Below are 6054 nucleotides of genomic sequence, written 5' to 3' on the forward strand. Positions count from 1 at the left end.
AAAGTAGGGAGAAAGCTAGTTTCTCGGTTCTCAGCTGATTCCTACTTCTTTTCTGTCCATAGTATGAGGGATATATAATCCCAATTAGGAGACAATTTTTAGGCAGATGGGACTTGGTCATCTTTGGCCATCTTATGCTTTTTCTATCGTTTTGTGCGAAAAGACAATTGGTAGGAACAGTTAGTCATCTTTGGATTTTGTAGTGCTTTTCATCATTATTTTTATTCCATTGTTTCTTCCTCCCGAATTGAGGACAATGTACGTTGCAACTGTCTCTGCAATTTGGCGTGGGTTTTTCTCAATTAAGTCTATACTTCTAGTCAAGGAACAGCAGAGGATTTGGTTCGACCTAAATTATGAGATCTAACTGATTTTAGCTTTCCTATTACTTTATGGTATTCGTATATTTTCTGTTTTATTTTCTTATGATTATTGTATTATTCCATTATCCTGGGCCCGGATGTTAGATTAATTCAGTAATCTAGAGCCAATTAGAATAATTAAATCCGTAATTGTTTGATTGTTCTGAATTATTGGCAACTGGCATAATCAGGGTTATGTTAGGGAAATATATGGGCTAATTTGTAGACAACCCTCGTAGCGTGTTGTCTGGTTAGAACATGGTTTCTTTATGTCATAAGGCAATTGTGAAATTTAATTCTATGGTCGTATCTAGAATTATTTTGCAATTAGGGCAATAGCTAACGGTCGTACCTTAGCTATCGATAATTACAGAGAAATTGATTGTCATCGTTTGTTTGACAATTTTAATTTGTTTATCAGTTTATATGTGAAATATTTTTGCATCGATGATCAATTAGAAGAACCATTTTCGAAGTTGATTCTTGACTAGAGCTGTCTAATACTGTTTGAGTTTTTACCTTATTGCTATTTAGTTGTTATTTAATTCTTATTTGACTGCAACACTTGATTAGTATAGCTCATTGTTAATATTCCTACAAATCCCCCACAACTTGAACTTTAGTAGAAACGAGTTACTCCCAGTCTCTGAGGATACGATCCTACTTACCCCATATACAAATTATAGATTTCTCGTGAATAAATTCTGGTATATCGGATCAAGCAAACTCTTCGGAACTAGAGTGATTCAAATAATTCATTGTACATCTAGAGTCCCTGCTTCAGTACTAGAATTGACACGAAATTATTTTGTTGGCACTTAGGATAATAATTATTATTATTGCACAGGCTCAATAGCTGTCATTTTACTATTAAAATAAAATACATATACATATATATATATATATATATACTCGAGCTCGCGAGCCAACGAGTTTAATATTTTGAGTTCGAGTTCGAATCGAGTCAGGTCGAACTCGACTTGAGCTCGATATTGAACAAGCTCGAGTCGAGCTTGACTGCTCGCGAGCAGTTCAGTTCGTTTGCAGCCCTATTCATAGGTAGCAGAAGACTGTACAATCACCTCAGCAAATGGAGCCCAGCTCTAAAACTCGCTTTTCCAGGAAGTGTCCCATCTTGCACCACTGATTGAAGAGTTTTCATTAAATCCATCGAACCCTCCTACAATTTCAATCCTCCTACAAAATAAATGACACTATTCAGTAACAAGACTTGTTGGGGGGGGGGGTAGGGGAAGACTCTAGAAATCGAAAAATGCAAACCCCACCTGCAAATGGCAGGCTATTGCTAGTGTGTCAGTAAACCAGAAAACGAACCCAGTTCATTCATGTTCGTGAAGGGCTTGTTCGAAACTTTAAACGAACCCAATTCTAAAAATTTTTTTGGTTCAATTAATAATCGAGCGAACACGATCATGTTCACGAGTTTTTACGAACTTTTGCGGACATGAATATAATTGTCATTTGGCAAATTTTAGGGTTACACATAAGACATTCTAATTTCTAATACATAATTCAGCCGTTTGTTTCCACTTTCCAGCCATCAGAGTTGTAATGTTTAGTTTTCAACAGTTGAGCAAAAGCAGTCAAACAAAAACATAATTTTGTTTTATGGCCAGCGACCCTTTGACAACTACATTTGTCTCCACCTTTTATGCCTGATGACTAAATCTAATGTTATAAGTTGATAACCCGTTAAACAAACAGGCCTAGAATAATTTGGATTCGAACTTTTTGAGCATGTTCGCAAACGGCTCGTTTAACATAAATGAGCCGAACACGAACTCAAATTCGAACATGAATTTTGCTTAACGAGCCAAACACGAATACAGGTTTGGAGTTCGAAGATTAATGAACGAACACGAACCAAGTTTGAATCGCTTAAAGAATAGAGTTCAAACATGAGATACTCGATTCAATTCGGTTCGTTTACAACTCTATGAATATCTTTGTGGATTGAAAGGTTGTTAGGAGAAGGAAGATAGATTAAGAACAGTCGTATTTGTCCTCTCCATTAATGAGACGCATGCTTGGAATGTACAATGTCAAATATGGAGTGTGAACACGAGAAAATTTTAAAAACTTAGACAAAGTAAAGAAGTACATATTTTATGAATGTAACTTTTGATAAGGAATATGGATTAAGAAGGGTCGTATTTTTGATATTGAGTTCCATGGTCCACAAATCGCTTTGTAGATTGAAATATTGTATAGGAGAAGGAAGATGGAATAAGAACGATCGTATTTGTCCTCTCGATTGATAAGACATATGCTTGGAATATACGAAGTCAAATATGGAGTGTGGATATCAGAAAATTTCCAAAATTTAGACAAATTAAAGAATGTATTTTGTGACTGCAAATTTCGAGAAGGAAGATGGATTAAGAAGGATCGTATTTGTGATATTGGGTTTCATGGGTATACAGATTGAAAATTTGCTACTTAATTTGTGAGTGAATCTCTTTATGGATTGAAATGTTGTATGGGAAAAGGAAGATGGAATAAGAAGGGACATATTTATTCTTTCAATTGATAAGACACATGTTTAGAACGCACGAGGTCAATATATGAAGTGTGGACATGAGGAGATTTTCAAAACTTGGACAAATTAAAGAACGTATATTATGAATGAAACTTTTGAAAAACATTGCATTCAGTGGACGTATTTTGGTAAGAGGTAGGGTTAGAAAAGGAGGACAGGGAGTGTAAAACCCACCTTCACGTTATCAAAAAATTACAATACCAGTGCTTCCAAACAAAAGGACACCAGTTCTTACCCATCAAGAAGTGGCAAGGCAAACAAATAGTAATTATCTTACGTTTCATCCCTTAATATCCTTGTCCTTCCCCCAACCTCCTTAACAAAAGACATGAGTCTCCAATTCGATGATGCCTTTATTTCTCTGTGCATGAATCTCGTATATTCATGCACAGAGGGGAGGACTCATATACAAGCTCTCAATAAGGAAATAAACATCAGTTTCTCAGTTTCCCTCAACATCAGCTAACGTCCTTGTCCTTCACTCAGCATGCTCACCAGAGGCCTTAAAAGTCTTTGTCCAATTGGTATGATGCCTTCGTTTTTCTCTGCTCAAGAATCTGGCTCAGATTACCCTGCTTATGAGTCTCCAGGTCCTTGTCCAGTTAGCGATTGCAATTAGTGAGAGCTGAGAGGGTGGGAGAAAGGTTCATGTCCCACATTAGACGTCAGCTTGACCCAATTAGAGCCACTCGTTGCAATTCAAGTTGACCACTCCAAGAGAATCACATAAGTTCAGCCCATTTGGACCGCCAACCTTCGTTTTTTTTTTTTGTTTTGTCAATCGGCAACTACTATACTAATTTTACTCGAACCTATCTAAAAGAGGGCAATGGGTCCAGGGGAGTTAGAAGGAGTGATTCCCCGCTCTAAACTAAATTGGTGTGCTATTGCACACCTTTTATGAGTGTAACTCGGACCGCCGATCTATCTCGACAAATGTAATTGGTGAGAAACTGGGTCCGGTAGGAAACGGCTATAAAAGGATATGGCTCGTTGCATACAATCATCGTCAAGAAAGGAATTATAGAATAGAACCAATCTTAAGTTCTCATAACCCTTTGTAGTCAACAATCAATGGCTAGCAACAACAAAGCTCTGATCAGTGTACTTTTCTTTCTCTTCTTACTCTCAACTCAATCCATTGTACCTGCAACAGCGAGAAAGATCCTAGGAACAAGTAAGTCCCGCTTTGTAGTTCCAATATTCTGTCTTTCATTTTTTTTGGATTACTGATATTCATTATTGGAAAACAGAAAAAGGAAAAAAGATGCTTGTATATACATAGTACTCATCGTCTAAGAGCCTACACTTTTGTGATGCCTTTCTTGACATATTATTCATGTTTACATCTTCCACCCATGAGAATGAAGTAGGTAGGGTTGTGTTCCTTTTTTTTTTTTTTTGCCTGAAACGATAGATCCTACATTTTTTATTATATTCTACTCTATACTATGGGGAAGGGGGGACCCGATGAGGTCAGAGAGAACCGGAGAGGATTGAACTACATACTCATCCGGTAAGGTTGTGTTCATGTGAAGGTTGTGTTCATGTGCGGTGGTGTGTATTTATTGTCTTCTGTATATGATTTGGTGTATATTTATATTATTTTATTATATATGTGGATTTTGTTTTATATATGTGTATAAAATCTTTTAAGATATACAGCCATATGTGCATGTATATACCAAATTTTACAAGAATCACAATAACAGAAAATAATTGAACACAGTCAAAACTGTTACTGCCCAAATCCCCAACCCATATGGATGGCAGGTTTTGTAACCAAAGTTTAAACGAGTCTGGTCGCATATGCATATTTCCCATGAAGAAACTTTAGATATATAAAGTTCTTAGCATGTGTGGTTAGAGCTACTTAATAACATGCCTTGGAAAATTTTTACTTGCACATATAATGGATTGGGTAATAGATTAGGTTCCCATGGTTGTTAAATCAGTTTATTAATTAATGGATCAAAGGATAAAGTGTATTAGACTTGACAAAATTATTCAAAATTTTAGTTTGCTCATTCCATCATTTTTTTTTTATTTTCTTTTTGATAGCTATCTAGGATTGAAGTGCACCATTTTCCAAAAACTAATAAAAATAAAAGAAAAATAAGATGAAGAAGAAGTACACTATTACCATCAATTTGCTTTAGTTAATCTCTTTGAGGTGGTCGAGGCAAGTTAACAGAGTGGCTAAAATAGAGCAGTTTTAAAAATTCAATTGACATAATAAAGAACTGAATAAGAAAATACGAATTCAATTAATTTTCTTACTATTAATGCACTTCGAAATGAAATATAGGCACATGTTTAGATTTTTTAAATTGATAATGATACTGTGCCTGCGATCTATAATATATTGCAGATTCTATTCTAATGTGAACGAAACTGCGATCATTTATTTTTATCCTATACTTTTGAAATTGCAGATGAATTTGGGAGTAATGACAACGTACAAGCGTCAAGGAAATTAGAAGGCCAAATTGATCCCCCATGGAATCCTGTAGGCCCGTATCCATCAGATGGTCCTCGATTTGAGACGGTGAAACCAATTCCTTGAAGTTGATTGACATCTCCTAAAGCTGATGGACTCTGATACCTGAACAAATTACATTTCATATTACGTGGAAAAGATCTTTTATTCTGTTTACCAGCAAAAGAGAGGTGCTATGTATTGAATGCTTACGAAATAAAATGAATATTTCAAGGTATCATTTTGAAAAAAAAAAAATTCTCATTATCTTGACACTTTTCAAATTATGTTCAACATGGTCTGATGAAACCTAATAAGGGATGCAAAATATTCGAGGTTAGTCAAGCTACATGTGAGCTTGTGCAATCGAAAGTTAGCTGAGAGTTTCTATATTTCTCTCTTCTCCAACCAAAGATTGTTAGGGAAATGACCAAAAACCCTCAGAAAAAACTTCCATAAATACAGCCAAGGGAGAATGAGAAATTTCACGCTCGTCCAACCATTTTTTCAAGGTTAGTTTTGTAACATTATTGAGTATTAAATTAATTCGATTAGATGATAAGGTGAAAAGAATTATAAGTAAAAGATCTTGAACCAAGAACTCTCACTTACAAATAATAATAATAATAATAAACAATGATTGGGTTAGTCAT

The 6054-nt window shown here is 35.4% G+C and overlaps 1 long non-coding RNA gene across 1 annotated transcript; it reads left to right on the forward strand.

Moving 5' to 3' along the window:
* The first annotated feature begins 3801 nt into the window (after nt 1–3801).
* On the forward strand, nt 3802–5639 carry LOC113766876. The gene is made up of 2 exons (XR_003467808.1): nt 3802–4099; nt 5358–5639. It is a non-coding gene; the product is annotated as an uncharacterized LOC113766876 (long non-coding RNA).
* The last annotated feature ends 415 nt before the right edge of the window (nt 5640–6054 follow it).

The sequence above is a fragment of the Coffea eugenioides genome, chromosome 3 (genome assembly GCF_003713205.1).
Source record: "Coffea eugenioides isolate CCC68of chromosome 3, Ceug_1.0, whole genome shotgun sequence".
NCBI classification, from domain to species: Eukaryota; Viridiplantae; Streptophyta; class Magnoliopsida; order Gentianales; family Rubiaceae; genus Coffea; species Coffea eugenioides.